This window comes from Pantherophis guttatus, chromosome 5 (genome assembly GCF_059756535.1).
Source record: "Pantherophis guttatus breed Tessera chromosome 5, ASM5975653v1, whole genome shotgun sequence".
NCBI classification, from domain to species: domain Eukaryota; kingdom Metazoa; phylum Chordata; class Lepidosauria; order Squamata; family Colubridae; genus Pantherophis; species Pantherophis guttatus.
In genome coordinates this window covers 87088142-87115015 of record NC_142067.1, presented here as the reverse complement: position 1 = coordinate 87115015, position 26874 = coordinate 87088142, and the positions used below count along the sequence as shown (strand labels likewise).

Genomic DNA, 26874 nt, shown 5'->3' with positions numbered 1-26874 from the left:
AGTTGGTGGGTACCTGGTCGAAGCGGAAGAGGTGCCCCTGGACGAAGCGTCTTTCTTAGGGGTTTTTGTTGTAGTTGTTGTTGATGTGATCCGCCCGGAGAATAGGATTATGCTACCAATTGACACCGAGTGAACAATTGAGTATACAAAGGGTTCCGTGTGGTGGTGGGGGGAAGGGATGAGAAATGAAATGGTGATGGCTGCGGTGTACCTTAACAGGACAACTTGCGAGGTTCTTGCCACTGGCTGAATGTCTTTAATTTAGAACTAGCGATCGCCTGTAAGGAAGGGATTGCTAGCGAGCCTTTAAACGTGGGTCTTAAAACTGCTTGGTCACTGCTTCGTATTGGTGATATGGGGAAGGGCATGGACAGTGCAATCAAGAACCAGACATTTTAGTGGCAAACGTTGGCTGTGCCTTAGTATTGTATTTAGAGGTGTTTTTATTATAGTTAATATTCACAAGTCCCAGTGATTAAAAGTAATTAATGTATTAAAGCTTAGCTTTACTGTTTTATAAATACTTAGTACATCCCATTCAGGTGACTAAACATTGATAGGCATTGCTAGAGTTAATAACCCCCATAGCCTCATTAATTAATTCAAAATAACATTTCAAGTTAATTCATCAGCCATCACACAGTTGTTGGACTGGATTGCCACTGGGAAGAAAGTTCACCTTTGCACTTGTGTACAATATTTAGTGAAGTAACAAAAAAGTAATTGAAGTTGCTGGGGGTAAATAATCTACATATCCTATTTGTTGTTTTGAATTTTGTGAATGATTACATAGTGGTTAATTAAAAATGGACATTATTCCTTGTGGAAGCACTGAAGTTTCCTCATTTTGCAACCCACAAAAGCAGTCTCTTCCTTCCTTCATTTCCTTCTCTGTCATCGTTATTCACCTGTACTAAATAAACATTTCATTGTGGGTTAGACCATAAATCTATATGTCAAACTAAAATTCTTAACTTATGACTTCTTATGATCTTTACTTGAGTTCGAAAATAAGGACCCTGCCAGAAAAGGGGACAGAGTTCTTATTTAATGGTGAAAACTGAGTACGTAGTTTTATTTTTTCAAACAAGTTCCTCCTTGTACTACTTTCAAAAATCTGTGTGTAAGGTCATATTCCTGATGCTGATGCCCTCCATATGAGTTAGACTACAAAGGAGCTGAAAATTATGAAAACTGTAACCTGATACATTGGTGAGGGATTAAGCTGCAGAAGTTCATGTGTGATAAACTATGCATGTTTCAAAAATATTTACAAAATGTAGTTTGAATCTTATATGAGGACAGTACAGCTAATTTTCATTAAAGCCACCTGTCTTTTTTCAGAAATAGAAGGGGGCTGCTTTAATGACAAAGAGATACTATGCTTGTGTGGGTTACAAAGCACTACATCTCAATTGTTTCATAGCATTTATGACCCTACTGTGTAACAGTTTTTTTGTAAAATACATATAGACTGCTAAGCCATCATTAACTCAACCTTGATTAATAAATTAACCTAGATACCATATTTCCATGTTTATGCACAGCAGAACAATATTAAATTATTAACAATAATTTCCTGATTGTTTCCCACAGGGATGGGTAGAATTATTATATGCTATTATAACTTTAAAAGTAATTATATATAACCTTATTATAACTTTAACTTTAAAAATAAGTATAACAATACTTTTATTACTTTAGGAAATATTGTGTTGCTGAAATAATGAGTTTATGTATAATTGAAAAGAATAGATTCTATAATATAGCTCAGTTCTTGCTATAAGGTTTTTCCAAAACCTTTATAAAAGAAAACAAACCTGAAGGGTACGTTTATAGAAGAAAAAGCTGTTCATAGGTGTTCTATGTTTCCTCAGATATATCAATGTTCAAATATATTACTATGATATCTGCTCTTGTCTGGGCTCCAACAAGGAGATGGAAGACTTCTAAATCTAGCCTAAAGCCCTAGGATTGCCTAGAAATTGAAGAAAGCTATGGCAAACCATTTCTAAAGCTAAGAAAAGCATATCAAATAATTCACTAGGAGATGAGCTCAGTTTGAAGGAGACATTACCTCTTTTAATAGTAGACAGGTATGAGGTCATATGATCCTCCCCTACCAACCACAAGTGACACCATAGACATTGCCAATTGTTACATCTAGTTCAATAATAGTGTGCTGTTCAATCAATCAAAGATACCTATTTGATTTACCTACTGATATGTTTTCTGGTAAGATATTTTCTGTGGCTGAATACTGATAATCCTTTACTAATAGTAATTCATTGCACAGTATACACAGATAACATCATAAGGTATTTGATTTTATTATTGAAAGTCTTTCTATTCAGCCTTGTTTTGCCAGATGATTAATACAATGGAAATTTTATGGGACGTTTCTACAAGATTTTGATGGCTTGATGTACTGTAACTGGATATGGCAAGAGGTTATCACTTGGTAAATGCAAGCTGTTTTCATCTTCTGTTATAATTATTATGCTGGAGATGGACACATTTAACAAAAATGTGATTTTTGTTATATGAAACATTTCCCCCCAGAATTTAAAAAAGAAAAACCAAGTGTAATGTGATTCTGTCAGTGTATACTTATTCAATATAGAGGTAACAATCATTTGTCTAAATCTGCTTTTCTTTTTTTTCAAAAGAAATTTCAAAGAAAATAGTTACATGTTCACTGCTTCAGAATTAAAAGATACTTTGAGTAGATCATTCACTGATCTGTACTGTTTTGTTCTTGTAGTGGATGATTACATTTTATTGCAGATTTGATACCCTGCAGCAAACATTGCATACTTTTTATAAGTAAATTTATGCTAGGGAAATTAAAAGTAATGTTTGATTATTTTTTCCTATGGATTTCAATTCAATCTAAATTGCAATGTTTTGAGGGCAGTTATTTGCATTTTTAAAATGCAATCCCATTTTTTAAAAAAAGAATCAGAACTATCTTTTCTCTTGATTTAACATGGTTTTGCAAAGATTTATCTATGGAAACATTGTTTTGTAAATATCAAATACTAAAGGAAGAAATAAAGCATACAATCATTAATAAGAATCTACTAGCAAAATCTTTTTTAGAAAGTGAATATCCCTTTCATACTCGCACAGGTATACATCTGAAGAAAGATATCAGAAAATTGGGCCTTTTTCACAAATGTGGTAGCATATTTAGATACCATGTTTTAAGTAATGTGGAATAGCTGCTTCTCTCCTTGATTAGTTTCCATCCATTGATTCTTGTTTTGCCTTCAGATGCTTTGGAAAATAGATTGAACCCTTTTTCTTTGTGGCAGCCCCTTAACTATTAGAACATTGTTACAATGTCACATCTAATCCTTCTTTTTATTAAACTAGACATACCCAATTCCTGCAACTGTTCTTCATACGTTTTAGCTTCCAATCCCCTAGTTGATTTTTAGCACGAGCATGTCACAAAACAGAAAAAGGAAAACACTAGAGCATCAAGATAGAAACCAGATATTGTGAGTTGTAGTTCTACCTTAGCCATGAAAGCCGGCTGGGTGACCTTGGGCCAATCACACTCTCTGAGTCAACTTACACAACACAGTAGTTGTTGTGGGGAAAATAGGAAGGTATGTTGGATAATTTTGTGCTTTGAGTTATTTATAAAAATAATAAAAGGTGGGATATAAATGAATAAAATAAATATTACTTGATTGAGTTTTGATTAATAAAATATTACAAAAGCCATACTTGTGGAATCAAGTAAGTATTCATATGCAAACCATGAAAGTATCACCAGTGATACTTTTAACACAGTATGCAAATGTAAGAAGGCTTCAACATTTTGGATTATTCTAATTCTAAGTAGGCTCTTAACCAGGGGCATTTACAATTAGATCATTGGTTTTAAAATTGTGAACACAACCATGCAATCAAAGACTTACCCCCTTTTAATGTGTGTTGTGTGCACAAAGAGAGGTATAGAACAGGGATGAAATCTAAAATTTGTTACTACCGGTTCTGTGGGCATGGCTTGGTGGGGCTAATGTGACTGGGTGGGCGTGACCAACTTTTTCTTTTATACTTTTAAAAGCTTTTTTTTTTTTTTTTTTGCAGAAAAAAATACTTTTAGAAGCCTCTGACGATCAGGCAACTTAGCTGGGATTGCCAGAGGCTTTTAAAGGCATTTTTGTTTCTACAACCTCTTCGGCCAAAGAGGTTGCAGAAAAAAATGCTTCCAAAGCACCTGAAGGCCAGACAAGGAACAATGGATGGAAACAGGAGAGTTTCAACCTAGAAATGAGAAATTTTCTGACAGTGAGAATAGAATACTCAATCAATGGAACAGCTTGCCTTCAGAAGTTGTGGGCTTCATCACTGGAGGCTTTCAAGAAGAGACTGGGCAGCCACTTGTCAGAAATGGTATAGGGCCGTGATGGCGAACCTATGGCACGTGTGCCACAGGTGGCACGCAGAGCCATATTAGTGGGCATGTCAGCTCAGCTCTGGGGTGCATGCGCGCACCGGCCAGCTGATTTTTGGGCCTTCTGGGCCCACCAGAAGTAGGGAAATAGGCTGTTTCCTGCCTCTGGAGGGCCTGGGCGGGTTGGGTGGGGAAGGCCTGATTTTCTTTCTTACCTGGCTCCAGATCCTCTCTATTTATCTGGGAAGGGCAAAAACAGCCTTTCCCACTCCCTTGGAGGTCCTACGAAGGCTGAAAGGGCCCATTTCCCGACTCCCGGTGGGACAGGAAGTGACATTTTTTGCTGTCCCCAGCCTCCAAAGAGAGGCTCCTAGAGACTCAGGCCTTTGGAGGGCCTCCGAGAGAGTCAGCAAGGATGTTTTCGCCCTTCCCAGATAAATAGAGAGGATCTGGAACCAGATAAGAGAGAAAAACGGGCCTACCAGGCCATCGTGTGCCAGGAGCAGGGGGGGGTGTCGCGCGCACATGTCCCCCTCTCCTGGCACACAATGGCAAAAAGGTTAGCCATCACTGGTATAGGGTCTCCTGCTTGAGCAGGGGATTGGACTAGATGACCTACAAAGTCCATTCCAACTGTGTTATTCTGTATTTTGTCATGGATATAAACTTTTGAACCTAGGCAGATAAAGTCTTATGTCTCTGATTTCTTCTCCACTTATTTAGAAGAGGGTGGCTTTGCCTATTGATATAATCTTCTGTTTTTGTTTACTGTTGAACAGCATACTGTTTTTGTCTCCTCTTTCACCTTCAAGGAAGCTTTTGTTGAAGGTGAAAGAATATAGTGCAAAATTCTGTCTGCTTTTAACATATCTTTTAAAAAACTGACATTCAAAAGTGAACAGCGATATAATCATCGTACGTACAATCAAGACTGGCGCTTTTATCCTACAAGAAAAAGACCCTCTGTTCTTTTGATATTGGAATGATGGGTGTACAAAATGTCATGTTTTTGTAGACATTCTCAATTCACATTTTTACTATAATATTAGGAAAATAATCCACAAGTATCTCATGAGAGCTAGTGGTAAAGTTGGCTCAGTTCTGATGTGAGCAGAATACCTGAAAAACATATAAATACATGCAACATTTAATTCATTTTTAATTATATACTGTAATTATATAATGAGGATGCACATCTGTCATGAAGAGATAACATTGTCATCCTACTGAATATGGTTGTTCTGTTCTTTGGCATAATAGTGTTTCCTTCCCAGTTATCATTCTTCCAATTGTAGTGATGCCAGGATAGAATGGGATTTCAAGGCAATCAGTTGGACAACAACTGTGATAAAAGTGACACAAATATATTGGAAATTGCCAGTTATTAAAATTGTATATTTTGAAGCCAAAATTGCAATCATGTTCATGTATGAAGAATCACAATGAAACCAGTGAGGCTTATTTCAAAGCAGAAGCTTGATCCTTTGATTAGTTCATCATTACAACAGTAAAATACAGCAGCCACAATCACCTTTATTTCTATAAAATACACAAGTAATCTTCGACTTATGATCTGTTGCTTAATGGCCATTTGAAAAAAAGTATTTATGATCCATCCTCAAAATTAAAACTGCTGTACCACCTCTGTAGTCACATAATCATTTCAGGCACTAGACAACTGACTCACATCTGCAGCTGACTGGTTGCAATCACATCACATTTTGTGACTTTTTTGCCATTTCAATGGCAAAAAACACCCATTGGGTAAGCTTTATTCCTATTTGAATAAATAGGAAATTTGAATAGAAATTTATTTCCTACCATATTAACCTGCTTAATGACCATTGTATAAATGGTTGTTAAAATCAAGTCCAGTCATGTGGTGATTTGACTTATGACTGCAATGACTTATGACCAAAATCCCCGGCTCAATTGTGGGTGTAGGTCAAAGACTACCTGTATTTTATAGTTACCTGGTTTCCTCTTGAATGCTGGAGCACATATTGTTTTAAATATATCTTATGAAAATGTTAACCAAAGTGTGGTGATATCTTTCATTTCTTCTTCAGTTATACACTTCCCATAGAATGTTCAAAATACAGTGATGCAGAAAAAGTGACTTACATTTGGTCCTCACACTTATGATCATTGCAGTGTCCCCATAGTCGCATGATCAAAGTTTGGGCACTTGGCAATTGACATGTGTTTATGATGGTTGTGATGTTCCATGGTAACATTTTCCCATTGTTACTTTCCCAGGTGGCTTCGAACTTGTGTTGCACGAGAAATTTAATAAACTGTATGGTTAAACTTTGGAAACTAGTTTATTTATTTATTTATTAGTCATATTTCTATGCCGCCCACTCTCCGAGGACTCTGGGCGGCTTATACCAAAGACAATATACTAAATAGCATATATCCCCCAACAATCTGGGTCCTCATTTTATCCACCTCGGAAGGATGGAAGGCTGAGTCAACCTTGAGCCAGTGAGATTTGATCCGCTGATCTGCTGAACTAGCAGTCAGCTGAAGTAGCTGAAGTAGCTGCAGTACTGCACTCTAACCACTGCGCCACCTCGGCTCATATAGTTTATAATAGCTTTGAAATATATTAAATACATTCATGAAAGATTAAGTGTATGTTATCAGTAATTACTAAGCATAATAGTTTTACAGTCTTTTAATTATAAATCATTCTGTCCAAATATAATGTCTAAGAAGAAAACTAATAACTTCAATTGTATTGTAAAGGAAAAAAAGATTCAAAATTTTTGACCTTTGATACCCAATTTAGATTGATCTAATAATGTCTTTTAAAGTATTAATTGCCAAGCATTTTGCAGTTGTGGCCTATTAAATATTCAGAAAATACAGAAAACATCCAATTAGACACATCTCTATGTAGTGTCCTCTGAAAAAGGTCACATTTGGTTTGCAAGCAATATGGTAATTGGAGCTGCATTTGTGTCTATCGTTCTATTTTTAAAAGAATTAAAAAATTAATTTTCCCCCAAAATGTTTGCAGAAATTAGTATCTATTTACTATTTAATTATTTTTTGTACTTTATATAATAATAAAACTATCTACATAGTCAAGAATTGTCTTAAATAAAAAAAAATCTCTGATTTTGAAGGGATTAAATTTAAGTGGGTTTTCAGCCCACAAAGCCTTATTTTTAGATATTGTCTTATCTCCTATTGATTCTTCCCTTATGCAAAGCCATAATTTGAGTATTAGAATTGCACATAGGCACTCATAGTCAATATCTGTGCTTAAGAATTTATTAGCTGCCTGAAGTTTATCACTTATGACACTACTTCTATTATCTGTTGTATACTTAAATTAACCAGTTTTCAGTCCCAGTTCATTTTGAAAATCAGCTGATACTGGGAGGCTGAGTTAGTGGGAAGCTACGATTTGGCCTGCTGACTTTGACAATGATTGTGCAAGTGTAGGGCTCAGATGATACATAGATTAAGAATGTGGGAAACCTGCAGCAAACCACTTGAGATCCACAGTTTGTGAGTCATTCTTTTTAGAGTTTTGTTTGAGTAGAATGTATTATGGTTTATAGCATTTTTTAAAAATCACATTGATTTTTTTATTTTAAAAGCACTCAAAGTAGCTTGCGTATTAGTGTATTTGAGTATTTATATGATTATTGTTAACTTGATTTTTACTACAAAATACCTGAAAATTCTGTTTCATTTTTCCCCCTATTCATTTTTCTATATTTGGATAGGACAAAAGGGGATATGACTAGTTTTCTGATAGATATATGGCATAGCCATGAACTGTAATTTTGCTGATACTGGAATCTGAGTACTGATCAATTCCAATTTATTTGCATTTATTCATCCCTATTTCCATATGCTTCTTTGTGTTCCAGTAAGAGCCATAAAATGTATAAGTTGCATAAGATAGGAAATGGGGACAGCCCAATCACCCCCCTGAAACTTTGAAACCATATAACACAGACATCAGATATTTTTATTTTTACCTATCTGATTTGTTTTTTAAAAAAATATTCCATATCTTTTTCATTAAAACTGTATATAAATCATATATAAACTGATATAAATCATAGAGTTTCCCACACTCCTGGTGAAACTTTCAGTTCTTACCCTAACCCTTCCTTAAGATTGAGAATGAAGCTTGTTCAAATCTGTATTAGAGGTGGGGAACCTAATGCTGTACAGTATAGAAGTCTAGTTTTCAACTTTGGTAGTCTTAAACAGCATAGTAAGTGTTTACAAATGGGAATTCTAAACTATCAGGAAATGATAGATGACATACTACTGATTCGTGCACTTCATTTGATTGTTTGCTTTTGTTTAAGACAAATAAGCAAAATATTGTTCTCCCTTGTAATGGAGGCAGCATCCAGGAATGAGTTATCCTCGTCTGCTAGCCAATAGGACTGAGACTGTCAAAGCTGCAAGGACACACCTATACCAACGGTCCCCAACTTTTGTCTCAGTCCTAGCTGAAGACAGACGTGTGTTTTGCATAGAGCAACCTATTTCTGGATACCTCTTTAATATATATTTTTTTAACTTGTGGCAGCTATATCACCACTGTACTGCTGTCCCACCAACTATTCCAGTGTGACTAGGGCTGCTTTCTGCCTTTGTTAAGATTTTTTTCCATTTCTCCTTTAGGGGAAATATTCTATCCTGCCTCTTTTTAATATTAAGAATAAAGAATATTTTAATCGGGGTGGGGGGACTTCCTACAATATTAACAGAAGAAGGAATGGTGATAATTAGAGAACTTGTTACATCCAATATTTGATGTTGTTTGTATTCCGCTCCATCCATTCAAGAAAGGATTAGAAAGAGGTATATGAGTGTATTAACTGCTCAGGTTTGCTGGACAATTAACACAATCCACATTAAAGAAATAACTGTGTAGATAAAACTAAAATAATTTTCTGGAAAGAGTGACTGAGGTAGGGACTGAGGTAGTGGAGGTCTTTGAATGCATTGACTTTCTATAGAAACAATTGGTAAGGACTTTCAGGTTAACAAGCATCCTTTATTTTCTAATAAATTACATTTTATATTGCTTGTCTGTGAGTGTTTTTACATTTAAACTCAGTTCTAATAAGTGGCCTGGAAAGCTTTTAGTCAGCTTCTTTTCCTATAAAATGTTCTAACAGGTTTGATATTTATCTCTTTAAATTACTACAGTTCACTATAATGGGACATAGAAGCTGCAAGTAACACAGAATCCAGCAGTTAGATGACCAGAAGCAGAATATAAAATCATATAACTTAGACTGAATAAGAATGACTATGCTTAAAACGCTAAAAGCTTTGGGCATGATAATTTTTGAACAAGCATCTGTCACAATATGTCTGCTGAAGTACTGTGATCTTTCTAATGAACAATCAATTATGATTATGCAAGAAAAACTTTTTCATTTATGCACTGGAAACTGCTAACATTTGAAGTTTTTAATTTTGGCATCAAGTTGAATTTTATAATCTTTGTCGTATGTTTTTATTTTATAATAAACAAATTTCATTCATCTAGTCCGATAGATTGTTGAAGTGCTACACAATGAAGTCATTAGGTCCATGATATCACATATTTTAAAATATTTCAGTAAAAAATACTCTTAAAATAATACCACACAAAGATGCAAAAGAAAACCATAGTGTTGTGGTCCGCCAGCAGCCTGCGGATCTGGCAGTGGAGTTGGACAGTGAGGAGGCTGGGGAGGACAATGGGCCAGTCCTGGAGTCAGGGGAAGGCCCGGACGAGGGCTCTGCGTAGGAGGCAGAGATGGGGCCAGGGCCATTGTTCTGCCCCAGCTCCGGATTTCTGAGGATATTGACACACACCAACGGTCCTTATCAAATTTATTAAGTAGCAAGAATAAACAAGACCGGCAAAGGTTGGCAACCAGCCCAGAAAACAAGATATGATAAACCAAAATACTCTAATAATAATACGAGTTGTTTCCAGCAAGAACGCACTAGCTGTGTGCGACTAAAATAGGCTAAGGGAGTGACCAATTATCCTCAAGCCCTACTCTCGAGTAGACCTCCTCCTCCTGAGTAGCCACTCCTGCCTTTTGGCAGCCCTGCGTGCTCAAGCATTGAGGAGAGGCTCCTCCACTTCGCTCTCTCCACTTGAAGGAGCCTCTGGAGATTCTGAAGGCCCTGGCTGAGTCTCTGGCACTGGCATTACATCCTCTTCAGCCTCCTCGCTGTCCAACGCAAGTGCCGGCTGTGCCGGCTGCTGGCGCAACCCCACACCAGCCTCCTCGTTGGGATCAGCCACGATCCGCGCAGGCCGCTGGCGGCCCACAACAGCCATTTGGGAGCAATGTGCAGACTCCGGAGCCTCCAGAGGCAGACAGCAGAGAGGCAGAGGAACAGGAGGAGCCTAGTGCACACATGTGAAGAGCTGCCAGAAGGCAAGAGCAGCTGAAGCAAAAAGGACGACTCGGGAGTAAGGCCAGAAGATGATTGGCCACTCCCATAAGGCATAAAAAAGCAGCAACAAGGCGTTGGGTTCTTTGTAGAAAAGCAACGTTGATTCCAGTGTTTCTTTTCAGCATCTCTTTTTGCCAAGAAAAGCCTTTGACAGGTTGCCAAAGACATCAAAGGTTGGTGATAAGGCTGTAGAACTGGTTATGAAGAATTTGTTTTGGACTAAACTGAGAATGAATTAATTCTCAGCTGTTTTAATAAAATAGTTTGTTCAGGACTGAATTGTGTTTGGTAATCACTACGTGGGCCTCGGTCACAACACATAGAATACTTTGCTGATAAATTAATTATTAATTAATTAATTAATTAATTATTAATTTATTGTTAATAAATTAACAAGAAAAGTTGAATCAAATAAAAATGTTTGTTGCATACTGAAAGAAGAAGACAGTTGAAGATAAAGGGAAGGGAACAGGGAAGAAGACAGTAGAAGATAAATATATTTAGATAGTATCTGCCACAAAACAGGTTCAGTGCTGTGTTTTCATTATCACAATCTATACAGATTTTGAGACATAAATGAATATCGGTAGGCAGGCTTTAAGATGTTCAGCTTTGGTTTAAGAAATAAATTAGAAGTAACTTTAATCTAATGTAGCTTTTAATCTGATGTAGCCTAAGTTAAAATAGCATAATGAATAAGAACTATTGTGAAACATCATTAAGAGGTTCTCCAAAATTAGCTTAATATGGGCCTAGAACTCACAAATGAGCAACATGGCGGTAGATGGTACATTAGAAAACCTTCTATTCTTCTGCCAACTATTTTCTTGTAATTTTGTTGCTGTTTAATCTACAGATAGCAATCTTATTCATATTTATCTGAGAATAAATTCCAGAGAGTACAATGGAACTTTTAAGAGAGAGATGACTTCTCATTGTTTCTATGTTAAACTATAAATGATTTAATTATAAATATAGTGACTCACTTCATGCCATTGTCATTATACTGTAGTAATAAGGGTATTGTTTGAAACAATGAGCATATGACTAGTTAATGGCAAATGATAATATGACCCTTTTGTAAGAGTTATAATCTGTACTTCTTTATAAAAATAATTATTTTATACAGAATGAAAAAAAAAAAACCAAAACAAGAATTACAAACAGAACATAAAAAAGAAAAGAAAAAATATATAAAACAAATATAAGATTAACAATAAATGTATTAACTCCACTCTAGTTGAATGCTGATACCTGTATCTTAGACAAATCTAATAGGTTCGCACCATTGCATTGTGAGTCTACAGATATTTATACATTTTTCATGTATGCTGAATAAATTACTATTTTAGATCACATTCTCTTAACAAATATTTCAAATATACGAATCTATTGTCTGTCAGTCAAATCAACCCAACACCTGTTCACTGTACAAAAGCTGTTAACTGTTGACCCAAAAAATGTATTAAACTTCAAAGTCCTCTGTTAACAGTCCATTATTACATTTACTTGCAGAAACTCCACAAATGGCTTCTCTTAGAAACTTATCCAAACCATTGTCTCTAACCAATACAATTAATTTTACAATCTCTGCCAATTCAGTCCGTTTCAAAATCCATTCTTCCATTGTCAGCATTCCTTTTTCTTTCCAATATTTGACATATACAAAAATAAGGTTCCAAATTGTTTTTCTGTTGATTTATCCATAATACTTAGAAGAAAGGCTTCAGGTTATATTGATAAATGTGTTTTAAGTATTTTCTGCAGAACCATTATTATATTTATTCCAACGTGATTTAGCATATTTACAAGACCATCGCATGTGATAAAATTTACATGGTTTATAGTCTATACTTTTAATGCTGCAAACTTTAGAACATAATTTATGAAAACAATAAAAGGCATAGACATTAATTGTACTACTTTGCTTTGTTTTTAATATTTATGAATAAAGGAGCAAGATAAAATAAAAAACTACCATCAGTTCTGAAGATTTTAATTTTTTTCTCACTGCCGTGCCTTCATTTTTCTCTGTGTTTATTCTAAACTCAAATATTATTTCAACAGTTTCTTATATTGGAGGAAGTGACTTCATTTCTAATAATAAAAACATAATAATTGCTTGGTAATTTCAACACATTTTAGCCATTTTCTGTATATAATTGTTTTTTATAAGCTCTTCCAAAAAATGTTGCCTTAGATTTATGAAATAAATAAATCTCAAATATGTGTTCTGAAATTTTCAGCATAACTGAAGAAATTTATGTGCCTGTGTTTTGAAAATATTTAATGTACTTTTTTGGAATTCTTCCAACTTCAGTACTACATATTTTGCCTTTGTATTTTAGAAAAATCAAAATTATATATTACTTTATATCTCATTTGAAATCTTTGGACAAACATAAAAGTCTATCTAGTTGTACATATTTCCTCTTTTGAGGTAATTAAAATCTGGAAATGAAAATTTGTTCTGAATATGAAGACAGGACCACACACACACACACACACACACACACACTCTACCTCTTGACCTACTAATTTGTTTCACTGCACTCTATTATGAATTAAGAATAAGGTTCAAAATAAGAATAGAAACATGATTAGAAAAAGTGAAGTTATTTGAAAGAATTTTTTAAAGTAAAAGCAGCAAAGAAGGAAATGAGGACTGAAATAATGCTTAGTGACAAAGCCAAGACTTATTGTAAGTATATTTATGATTTATTTATTTATTTATTATATTTCTATACCGCCTTTCTCCCGTAGGACTCAAGGCGGTGTACAGTCAAGAAAAATATAGACACACAAACATCATAAAATTGCTAATTAAAATTGTTACTTAGTTTGGTCAATTAAATAAAACCCAGAATTAGATAACATTTAAAAAATCATTCGCATGTTTGTATGTTTAGCCCTGCCTGTTAGAACATCAGGGTCTTGAGGGCACGGCGGAAAGCACGGAGATCAGGGATATTCCGTAACTCCGGGGGCAGTTCATTCCAAAGGGTTGGAGCCCCCACAGAGAAGGCCCTCCCCCTGGGAGTCGCCAGTCGACATAATTTGACTGACGGTACCCTGAGTAGTCCCTCCCTGTGAGAACGAACTGGTCGGTGGGAGGCTATTGGTGGCAAAAGACGGTCTCGTAGGTACCCAGGTCCTAAGCCATGGAGCGCTTTAAAGATGATAACTAACACCTTGAATCGCACCCGGAAGACCACCGGGAGCCAGTGCAGCTCACGTAGGAGAGGTGTTACATGGGCGTAACGAGCTGCGCCCATAATCATCCGTGCGGCTACGTTCTGGACCAGTTGGAGCCTCCGGGTGCTTTTCAAGGGGAGCCCCATGTAGAGAGCATTACAGTAGTCCATACGGGAGGTAACTAGGGCATGAGTGACCGTGCGCAAGGCGTCCCGATCCAGAAAGGGACGCAACTGGCGGATCAGGCGAACCTGATAAAAGGCACCCCTGGCCACGGCCGTCAAATGATCTTCTAAAGATAACCGTGAATCCAGGAGGACACCCAAGTTGCGGGCCCTCTCTGTGGGGAGCAAGATCTCATCCCCTATTGTCAGTGATGGTACCAGCTGACTATACCGGGACGCCGGAAGCCACAGCCACTCGGTCTTGGAGGGGTTGAGTCTGAGCTTGTTTCTCCCCATCCAGATCCGCACGGCCTCCAGGCAACGGGACATCACAGCAAGGGCATCATTGGGGTGGTCTGGGGTGGAGATGTATAGCTGTGTGTCATCAGCATACTGATGAACACTCACCCCAAAACCACGGATGATCTCACCTAGCGGTTTTACATAAATGTTGAACAGAAGGGGTGAGAGGACTGACCCTTGCGGCACCCCACAAATAAGGTGCCTCGAGGTCGACCTCTGCCCCCCTGCCAACACAAACTGCGAACGGTCAGAGAGGAAGGAGGAGAACCACCGAAGCACGGTGCCCCCTATTCCTAACCCCTCCAGCCGGTGCAGTAAGATACCATGGTCGATGGTATCAAAAGCCGCTGAGAGATCTAATAGGACCAGGATAGAGGAGCAACCTCTGTCCCGAGCCCTCCAGAGATCATCCACCAATGCGACCAATGCCGTTTCTGTGCTGTATCGTGACCTGAAGCCTGACTGGAATGGATCCAGATAAACAACTTCATCCAGGTATCGGGGTAGTTGTCGTGCCACCACACTCTCAACAACCTTCGCAACAAAGCGAAGATTGGAGACTGGACGATAATTTGATAATATAGCCGGGTCCAGGGAAGGCTTCTTGAGGAGGGGCTTCACAACCGCCTCTTTCAAGGCGGCGGGAAAGACACCCTCACTCAGAGAAGCATTTATAATCCCCTGGAGCCAGCCTCGTGTAACCTCCCGGGAGGCCAGTACCAACCAGGAGGGACACGGGTCCAATAAACATGTGGCAGCGTTAAGCTTGCCCAGAATCCTGTCCACGTCCTCAGGAGCCACAGAGTCAAACTCTTCCCAGATAACGCTCTCAAGACCTGCCCCCGTCTCCTCCCCTGGATCTACCCAATCGGAGTCCAGGCCTTCCCGAATCTGAGCGACTTTATCATGCAGGAATTGTACAAAATCCTCAGCTCGACCCTTTAAGGGATCTTCCCATACCCCCACCTGAAGTAGGGAGCGGGTCACCCTAAACAGCGCAGCTGGGTGGTTCTCTGCAGATGCAATAAGAGCGGAGAAGTAGCTAGACTTCGCCACTCTTATCGCCACTAGGTAGGTCTTAATATAAGATCTCACCTGTGTTCGGTCAGATTCAGATCGGCTTGTCCTCCAATCACTCTCCAGGCATCTTTTCCGACGCTTCATCTCTCTCAGCTCCTCGGAAAACCAAGGAGCTAGACGAGATCGGCATCGGGTCAGAGGCCGCAAAGGCACGACGCGGTCCAAGGCCCCAGTAGCCGCCCTGTCCCAGGCGACCATCAGGTCCTCAGTCGAGTCGTGAGCCAGAGTCTCAGGAAATGGCCCAAGCTCCATCAGGAACCTTTCGGGGTCCATCAGGTGCCTGGGACGGAACCATTTGGTTGGTTTCCGTCTCCCTGCGGTGGGTGGAAGTGACTTGAAAGTCCATGTGAAGGAGAGAATGATCAGACCATGACAAGGGCTTGATGTCTATATCCCCTATTCTTAGATCATTCAGCCACTGATCAGAGACAAAAATCAAGTCCAGAGTGTGATTCCCCAAGTGGGTGGGGCCTTGAACTACCTGGGTCAGGCCCATGGCCGTCATGGAAGCCATGAACTCCCGAACCGTCTCCGACATCTCACCAGCAGATGGCAGGTTAAAATCCCCCATAACAATAAGTCTGGGGGTTTCCACCGCCACCCCGGCTATAATGTCGAGCAGCTCAGGCAGGACCGCTGTTACGTGGCAGGGAGCCAGGTACACAATCAGTAGGCCCATCTGAATCCCCTGACCCCACTTCACAAGGAGGGACTCACATCCGGCTATCTGAGGAACAGTGGCCTCCCTCGGGCAAAGACTTTCTCTAAAGATTGCTGCCACTCCCCCACCCCTTCCCTGAGCCCTTGGCTGATGGAATGCACGGAAACCTGGCGGGCACATTTCCACAAGGGGAACTCCTCCCTCCTGGCCTAACCAGGTCTTCGTAATCCCTGCCAGGTCAGCACCCCCCTCTGAAATAAGATCATGAATGAGGGGGGATTTATTTACCACTGACCTGGCATTACATAACATCAGCCGTAGACCCAGGGTCTGAGACTCTGAACAACCCGGGAAACGAGCAGTGCTTTGGGGGTCGGAGTGAGTAATCGCTCGTAAACATCGAGTGCGCACTCCCGAAACATAATATGGCCCCCTGCAGCCGTCATATCTGCCCCTCCCACTTACTATACTAATGCCCATCGCTTCATCCCCCTGCATCCTTGTCAGATTTCTGTCCCCATCCTCCCCACCATGATTATCAGACCCATTACCCCTTTCAGTGGATTTATGGATCCCCCCAGATCCATTCCCACAATCCCTCCCAGAACCCCTTAAAATAGAACTTAAAGATTTATCTAAAAACCCCCAAAGCCGTCGTTTTTTTGCAAACCACCTCTCAGGGTTCCAAAACCCGTCCTCAAGGGCGGCCCTTGATAACTGAGAGGGCCAGACATGCGAGAGGGGGGAATCTCGCAGTGCAAGGAGCTCCGCAGTTGAATACATCAAAGATAGGAGCGAGTTGAAGGAGATGAAGGATCATTTTCTTCTAAGAGTGTTAGAGATGGTTAAGACAGGTAATTTAAAATAAGGGAGGAAATAGATGTAAAAGGGAGACCAGTATGTTACAAATGTCAATACATCGGAACATCATCGCCCTCTCACGACGATGGGAAGTCTTGTGGTTGTAGTAAGTCCATCCAAAGGAGGTGGGGGTAGAGGTCTCAAAGGGTCGTCCTCTCACAGCGACCAAACCATTTGAAACAAACAAAGAGAAGGTGGTCTATCTCCCCATAATCCAAGACTCTCGATGTCTGTATCTCCTCCAGTCCTGATACCAGCGATGGCCAAGGATTAGATCAAAAAAGTAAGGCAGAGCCACTGGACAAAGTATTTAGGGTTAAATAATCAGGGTAATCTTGGGGGAATAGGTGGTAAATAAAGCTGCAGATCGATCTAAGATTGTAAGTTAACACTGAGTGGTCGTAATAGATCTAGATCTGATAAAGGAGAGAGGGACAGTTGAGGGGGAGAGTAAGTCATCATCTCCAGTTTGTAATCCTCAGTCCCTATCCATCACCTTGCTCAGGCTACTTAGTTCAATTAGTTTAATAAGTCCTCAGAGTTTCAAGAAAGAGGAGTGCAACAGATCCCTAGAGGTTGAAGGGATCCTAACATTTATAGCCTTTGCAGCATTGCCCTCTCCTCTATTAACAACGAGGGCTTCCTTGCAGCCTCTGGTGTTGCTGTCGCCGTCACTGCCATTAGCGCCATTCCCCTCGCCATTGTGGTAACCCCCCTTGCCATAGACATCATCGCCGCCGTGTTGCTACATGCAGCGCCTATTAGCCCAGGCATCATTATCAACACCCTATCCGGAGTCGCTGTTGCCACCGTCTCGCCAACCATTTCATCAGCTGTATTAGACTCAGTGGTTGACCCGGTCATGACAGCCAGGTTTTGATGTTGACATCCTCCCCACCGCCCTCAGTCTTTTTACTGACAAACAGCTGATCTGATGGTAAATGTAATTAAAAGATTTTAATGAATCTTATAGGTGCAAGATGAATCTTTTTCAAAAAAGGTGAGCTCATTAAGTTAAATATGAATCCATGTCATTTGGCATCTATGGGAGTAACCATAATTTACAGTGCTGTGGAAAGTGGTTAGATAAGATTCTGCATGCCAAAGTATACCAATAAACCTGTCTAGAAGTGCAACAGAAGGGTCAAGGATAAGGCTCAGTTTTACACCTACATAGAGGGAGGGAGAGAGAGAGATTTTATTGCAGACACAAGAAATTCTGTGAAATTTACTACTAAATCTAGCAATTCAGGCTGCAAAGTATAACAGGATTAAATATTATGTCTATTTTTCCATTTTTACTTGGTAATGGTCTCCTCAGCCTTGGATATTGAGAACACCTTCGCTGTATTGTGCCTGCTCTCAGGCTAGAATAATTTCTCACACTGATGATAAGAAATCCAACTGCAACTACCAAAATAATCAATAAATGTAAATTGCCCTATCTTCACAAAAGAGTCTTCTCCCATTTGCACTAAAAAGACACAAAACAAACCAGAGTTTTCCTATGTGGGGTTTTATGTCAATTTTCATTTGGATATAGAATATTCAGTGGGATTCTTGGGTTGCAACCTTATTCTTTCTTCTAATCTAATGAAAAGCCAGTTTGGTCTAGTCTTTTGTGGTTAAAGCACCAAGTTACAAAGGAGACTATGAGTTCAAGTTCTGTTTTGGCTATGAAAGCCAGCTGGGTACTTTGGGCCAGTCACGCTCTGTCAGCCCAACTCACTTCATAAAGTGGTTGTGAGGAAAATAGGAGGAGGAGGATGTGTTGGATATGTTCACTCCATTGGGTTGTTTGTAAAAATAAAAAGGTGGTTTCAAATAAAAATAACCAGGGTGCTAAGATTTTTTAAAATTTAGAATAACTGTTTCAAGTCCAAATTGCGAGGATGGAAGTCTGGTACTTTTTTCTGAAGTTTCCAGCTTTGGCCATCATGTCAGAAATAGTTTTAGACGTAAAACATAAAATATTTTAGTAGTTCAAGAGATTTAAGGGAATGGCATTTTTATGTATTTTTTTTATTTCTATAGCTGCCCATGTCAACAACGATGTAGATAATCTGATTTGTAACAATAGATGTGATATAAAGTGCATATTACATTGAAAACAAATTAATTTTCAACTTGTCTTAAGGTAAGATGGGCAGCCAATAAATTTTACAAATAAATAAAATACATATTTACATTCATTGATTCAGATTTCACAAATGCATATTTAAACTAACTTTACACAATGCATGTTAAACTAACATATTTATCTAAAACAAAACAATCGATATCCTCCACAAATTGATTTATAATTTCCCTTTCCCTAATTAGTCAGAAAGTATGACCAATAAGTTAATTATGCTTTTTTCTTGCTCTAGATCAGTGGTTCTCAACCTTCCTAATGCCACGACCCTTTAATACAGTTTCTCATGTTGTGGTGACCCCCAACCAGGGGTGGGTTCTAAATTTTTTTACTACCGGTTCTGTGGCTTATTTTGTGGGCATGGCTTGGAGGTCATGTGACTGAGTGGACGTGGCTAGCTGGTCATGTGACCGGGTGGCCATGGCTATGTGTATAGGGACTACTCAGAGGGCTGAAAAAAGTCATTTCTGACAGGTCCTCGCACTTTTGACTGGTCCTCACACTTATGACCATCCTCACATTTATGCCTGTGCAGCATTCTTAACAACCATGTCACTCATTTCACTACTGCTTCTCTTCAACATGGTATAAGATAGGGCAAAAAACATAAAATGTGAGGACAGTCGTAAGTTTGAGGACTGGTCAAAAGTGCGAGGACCAGTCAAAAATAACTTTTTCAGCCCTCTGAGTAGTCCATATGCATAAAAGGATACAGCAATAGAGAGGGATGAAGGAAGGGAAGGGAAATTAGAGTAGGAGTGAAGGTAAGAGAGGGAGGAAGAGAGGAGGAGAAGGAGAAAGAAAGAGGAAGTAGGGAGAAGAAGGGGGGGAAGAGAAAGTAAGAAAGAAAGAAAAGACAGAGGTGGTAGGTTTGAGGAGAAAGATTGCTGTACAATAAAAAAGATGAAAGGGAAGAAAGCCAACCCCAAACAAATATTAAGATATTAAGATAAAGAATGAATTGTTAAACTTTAAAGAATAAAAGAGAACAAATAGCAATAAATAGCAATAATTAGAAACACACATACAAACATACAACGTATTTTCTTTGAACAGAGTATTTGGCCGGTTCACAAATTTAAACAGTTGTAGGAGGTTAGCACCCACCCCTTTCCTAGAAGAATGAAATATTTTGGGAAATATTAAAAAGGCAGAATATTATATTTTCCTGTATGAGAAATGGAGAAGCATATTTTACAGACAAAGCAACTCCCACCTTCCTGCCCCCCACCCTTTGTTAATGGGCCAGAGGCAGAAACTCAATCCTTTGTCAAAGGACATTTGCAACACAATAGCAACAGAAATTAACACAATGGGCCCCATCAAGCCATGTGATCCTGTCCACCATTAAACCATCTTTCCAAGCAGTCTCCATGTTTCCAGTGTCTTTTTCCCCACTTGGAGCAGAACCCAGAAGGATATTTCTTCCAACACAGTATTTAGTCATTTCAATTAAATTTACAATTTCTATTTTTCCTTTTTACCATATTTATTCCTCATCTATTTTTTAAAAAAACCAATATTACCCTTCATCCTCATCTCTAATCTTAATCAAATTCAATTTTTCCCTTCTATTCTATATTATACCCCTTCCCATTGTCATCTATTTTTATATCCATCCTCACATTGGTTAATTATGTAATATAGTTGTTTAATACAAATTCAACATTTTAATATAAATCAATTAGTTATATAACTACCTTTTTTGTATATTAATCAATATGAACATGAGTATTCCAATTATTTGCATGCAATCCAATTTCTTACAAATCAATTAATTATATTTACCAATAATAATAAACCAAATAATTTCCCCCATATATTCCTCCAAACCACAACTTAACCATTTCTGCTTTCAACACAATATGCAATTAATAGTATCTCAATTATTACAATTCCCTAGTTAAATAGAGCTTTTTTTCTTCTGTGTTTTAAAATCTTGAACCTCCTCTTGCCCTAAATTTCCCATTGTTTGCAGTTTGCACCTACCTTTTTTGGTGAGGAAAAAGAAAAAGAAATCTCTCTGCCACATTTTGTCACGTTGCAGCCAAGACCCTGCTTACTTTCAATTTTGCTTTTTCAGCATAGCTAGGGGTGAAAAAATCTGCTCCAGGAATTTACCTCTTTGCAGCTAGCTAGCAACAGAGCCCTCCGCAAAACAGCTGAGAGTAGGGCGGCTCTTTGAAGCCCCGCGGCAAGAATTTAAAGTTTTTTTCCTCTCTAGCCATTAGGCAGCAATAGATTGGGGGTGGGCGGGGTAAGCGAACGGCGAACGGCGACCGGGCGATCCAGCAGAGGCAGAGGGTGAGGGTGAGTGAAGGCATGGGGGGGGGTGAGAGAGGGCTTTGGCGACCCCCGTGAAATGGCCGTTCGACCCCCAAAGGGGTCGCGACCCCCAGGTTGAGAACTGCTGCTCTAGATTATTATCTTGAAGTTAGATTCAATCTCATCAATTTAATGTTACTTTAATGACAGAATTCCAGATTCTAGTTCTGTCCCACTAAACATGCCATTTATAGCAATGGAGCAAAAGAAGCGTTTTGGATTTTCTATTGAAAAAAAAAATACATCTCAAATAGACTGGTTCAAAATTTAGTAAGATGCTTTGTGTTATAACAATGACTTTGAATTGTTTTAATTGTTAATTGATTACTAGCTATGGTATATTATGACAAAAGGGGTTCCTTACAGACTGCCCAGATCAGTGGTCTTGCTGCAGCTTTCTGAAACACTTAGTTTTCAAATATTCTTATATGTTAATTCCCATGTGAAACACATTGTACCAATCCAAATAAAATACAATTAACACTCCTTTTACATACAGATATAGCTTATTTGGGAATTAGCATCAGTTGCATACTATGGCTTCCACTAATGTATTAATGTTCAGGATTAATATTCAGGATTTAAACCATTCAAATGGATGGAATTCTTATTGCTTGATTTAATTTTTATTTGAATGAAAGGTTTCTATATAAGTTGAATTACACAAAATAATTGAATGCACATTTCACAAAGGACCCCTCTTCAGTAGGTTGAGATAGACACATCTTCTTAAGGACTTGTACAATGCTTTGAAAGCTTCTCTAGATCATCTCTGATCATGTGATATCATTTCACTTTCTTGCAATGAAGGCAGAAGTGTTGATTGTACATACATGCAGACAAGGTAGGAAATCCTTCAAAGCAGCTTGCCAAGCATTTAGAAAGATGCAGCTAGCTTGGGGCTCTGTGGATAGGCATTTAATTTTCAACAAAACATTCCACAAAGCACTCCTTCAAATGCTTTTCATAGCCTTAATAAGTACACCGGTTTAGAAATTGAATTGTATTAGTGTTTTTAGATAAAAATAAAGGACAAAAAGATGAAATGTAAGCAGTCATTTCTCTTTTTTATTGACTTAGTTATTCATGTTATGTAAAGCATTAAAAAAAACATGCTTCACAAAGCAAGCTGGCAAAAATAAAGCCATAGGGAGGTGTAAATTATTGCATTCCAGGGATGAAACATTCCAGGAAACTTGGGAATTTTCTCTGGATCAGTCTCAACTGGTTAGATATGGTGCACAAAGGTTCCACAAATAAATCACATAAATCTTTCATGATGGAAAGTGATTTGTGGTGTTTCAGATGTGACTTAGGCTCAGGTATGTCTACCCCACACCAGAGGTGGGCTGTGCTTTCTTTAACAAAGGGTTTGCTGGTTGTGAGCGCTTGCGCACGCGTGCATGCTTCGCTCACATGTGCCCCTTTGGGAGAGAAACGGAGCTTTAAACAGGCTCCTAATCAACTCAGGCAGCTCCGGTGAGAACAGCAGCCAATGAGCCAGAAAGTAAGTTATAAATGGATAGCATAGAACAGGGGCGGGTGGACGGGCCCAGTCAGTGATCAGAGATAAGGGTTTGCCCAATCCCTTGCAACCATGCAGCAGCCCACCACTGCTCCACACATTATAAACCTAAGGTAGAGACTATACTTCTGGACCCTAGATTACTCCTATGACAGATGATGCGATATATTGAAAGAGGCGGTGGTGAGGCCTCTCCTCAAGAAGCCATCCCTGGATCCGGCTGTTTTGGCCCACTATCGTCCAGTCTCCAACCTTCGCTTTATTGCGAAGGTTGTTGAGAGTGTGGTGGTGCTTCCACAGTACCTGGATGAAGCTGTCTATTTGGATCCGTTCCAGTCCGGCTTCAGACCTGGGTACAGCACGGAAATGGCATTGGTCGTGTTGGTGGATGATCTCTGGAGGGCTCGGGATAGGGGTTATTCCTCTATCCTGGTCCTGTTAGATCTCTCAGTGGCTTTTGATACCATCGACCATGGTATCATGTTGCACCGGCTGGAGGGACTGGGAGCGGGGGGCACCGTTTTGCGGTGGTTCTCCTCCTATCTCTCTGACCGGTCGCAATCCGTGTTGACGGGGGCAGCGGTCGACTCTGAGGCGCCTTGTTTGTGGGGTGCCACAAGGGTCGGTCCTCTCGCCCCTCCTGTTCAACATTTATGTGAAGCCGCTGGGTGAGATCATCCGTGGTTTTGGGGTGGAGTTCCATCAGTACGCTGATGATACTCAGCTGTACATCTCCACCCCAGACCATCCCAACGATGCCTTGGAAGTGATGTCCCAGTGCCTGGAGGCCATGCGGGTCTGGATGGGGAGAAACAGGCTTCGACTCAACCCTTCCAAGACTGAGTGGCTGTGGCTGCTGGTGTCCCGGTATAGCCAGCTGACGCCATCGCTGGTTATTGGGGGCGAATCATTGGCCCCCATGGAAAAGGCCCGCAACTTGGGCGTCCTCCTGGACGCACGGCTGTCTTTAGAAGGGCATATGATGGCCGTGGCCAGGGGTGCTTTTTATGAGGTTCGCCTGATACGCCAGTTGCGCCCCTTTCTGGACCGGGACTCCCTACACACGGTCACTCAAGCACTCGTCACCTCTCGTCTGGACTATTGTAACGCTCTCTACATGGGGCTCCCATGGGGGTACACCCGGAGACTCCAACTGGTGCACAATGTGGCCGTGCGGGGGATTATGGGAGCGACTGGGCGCTCCCATGTGACTCCTCTCCTGCGCAAGCTGCATTGGCTTCCGGTGGACTTCCGGGTGCGCTTCAAGGTGTTGGTGATCACCTTTAAAGCGCTCCATGGCTTAGGGCCAGGGTACTTATGGGACCGCCTTCTGCCACCAATAGCCTCCCACCGGCCAGTTCGCTCCCACAGAGAGGGCCTCCTCAGGGTGCCATCGGCTAGACAATGCTGGCTGGCGACCCCCAGGAGGAGAGCCTTCTCTGTGGTGACACCTACCCTTTGGAACAATCTACCCCCAGAGATACGAGTGATCTCCAACCTCCGGACTTTTCATCGGGCCCTAAAAACTCATCTCTTTCAGTTAGCCGGTCTCTCTTGATTTTATGATTTTATGGTTGGTTTTAAATTTTGATATGGATTTTAAATTGATAAATTTTAAACTATGGGCCAAATTTAATTATTTTAAATCTATTTTTAATCGTACTTTATGTATAAATGTTTTTATTTTGGCTGTTCACCGCCCTGAGTCCCAAAGGAGAAGGGCGGTATAGAAATTCGAATAATGAATAAATAAATAATAATAAATAAATATTCTTTGTTCCCTGAACTTTTAGGAACTGAAGCAGAACATGTTGCATATTGGTATGAAACACCCTTTTCAACATATTGAAGGAGGCATAGTCTGCAGAAGGGTCAGCCACCTTTGCTGCTTCAAAGACTTTTCTCTTCAAAGGACACAGCCAGTTTACAATTTTAAGGAAATTGTTTTGTTTGTCATGTGTTGCTTGTAAAACACTTCTTTCAAATACTTTGCATTGCCATACAATTTTTATTAGAAATAAAAGCAAATTCTTTTTCTAAAGAATACACACACACATACAAACATAGTCTATTTTGAACTGGATTTCTATGACAGAATAGAACATAGAATAATAGAATTAGGAGGGACCTTAGAAGTCTAGTCCAACCCCCTGTAGGACTCCCTGCAGGAGTCTGTATACAAACTATGCACTATGAAAGAACTGAAATTTATTAATAAATAAGAAGTACATGTTTGTTCTCAGTATGAATTAGAACTAAACAGTAAGAAGGAGATACTGAGTAAGAAATAGTTTTGAGGATGGAGTTTCAGTGGGACTTATAGCTACAAATGAATATAATTATCTTTTTATCTCTTTTAATTTTTAGTTTCTAAAACTTCTAGAACCTGTTAATTTTGCATTTTGCTTGGTTTTAAATATTATCTGTACTGACAAATTCTGTACAAATATTCTTGATAGCCCTTATCACAGTCATAAAAAGTATTTTTTCTGTGAATTTGAATTATTGTTTGCAAACTATGAAGCAGGAATGCTGGCTGGTTGCCATGGTGGTGTTACATGGGGGAAAGATTTGTGTTTTTCCTGGCTATTCGGTATGTGTAATACTGTAGCACTTGGATATGATTGGTTGGTATATTTTTTTTACCCCAACCCCCACTTTAACACCAGAACAGCAGAAGGTCAAGAATCTGGCCGTTAAGGGAAACTGTTTTGTTTTGTGGAACTGTGTTAAGATTAATGGAGTTTAAAGAAACCAGGATAATGTTGCCAACTTGTTAAATGGGTATGCACACCACAATTCACACCTTTCAGCAGATTAATTTGTTCTCTAGTTTGCATGCATAGAAACCACTACATAAAAAAGAAATGTGATATTCCTGGTGTAGTAAATTTTAGTAAAATTTAGAAGCGTACTTTAAAAGATTCAAAATGCATTACAACTAGACATAATATGTATTTAGTATAATAGAATTGTAACTGGAATACTTATTGATTATATGAGTATTTTAAAATATTTTCAGTTTGAACTGAAAAAGTGTACCCAATCCTGACTTCTATCCATAATTTATATACAGCCCAATTATCCCGTGGTTTGCTGATTATGAAGAAAAGAAGTTAACTTTGGGCAACATGGCATACCAGTGGAGTGGATATAAACTGAAGGTGGAAATTGAAACTTGTATATAAAAGACTATCATTAATGTTTACTCATTAGATAGGAGAGAAATTTTAAGTGGTGTACTGGTCAGTGGTGTATTGGGTACTATATTTTTTTAATGACTTTGATGAATAGGTGGGAAGATACTGATGAAATCTGCAGTTGACACAAAATTAAGTGAACTACCCCAGAACAATTCTCAGCTTGTGAGCTGGAACCCTTAGGGGATTATGAATAAATTGAATGGGTATTGAAAATAGTTTTGGCTTGTCCATTCTGAGCAAAATTGCTGTGAGAAAGTGTCATTTTTCCATGTTGTGCTTCTCCAGGTTGAGTGGGACCATGTTTTTTCAGGGCTCTGACTTTGCGTGTGCAAAGTTTTTGGCCAGGGAACATTGGTAGATCTGGAATTACCTGGTCCAGTTTGGCACACAGATATTTGAGACTGCATCATTTTTGCACAGGAATCAGCCAGTTCACTATTAGCAAGCAGATCAGATCACTGAGGGTAGAAAGAAAAAAAGCTGCTTTGTCTTTAATGAATGAAACACTTAGAGCAACTTAGTAGTGGATTTGTAACATATACATGCTGGTTTTATTTATTTTTTT

At 39.3% G+C, this 26874-nt stretch overlaps 1 protein-coding gene across 8 annotated transcripts in view; it reads left to right on the top strand.

Moving 5' to 3' along the window:
- SHROOM2 (shroom family member 2) overlaps positions 1-26874 on the top strand; it is a 162454-nt gene that overhangs the window by 2875 nt on the left and 132705 nt on the right. The window lies entirely within an intron of this gene.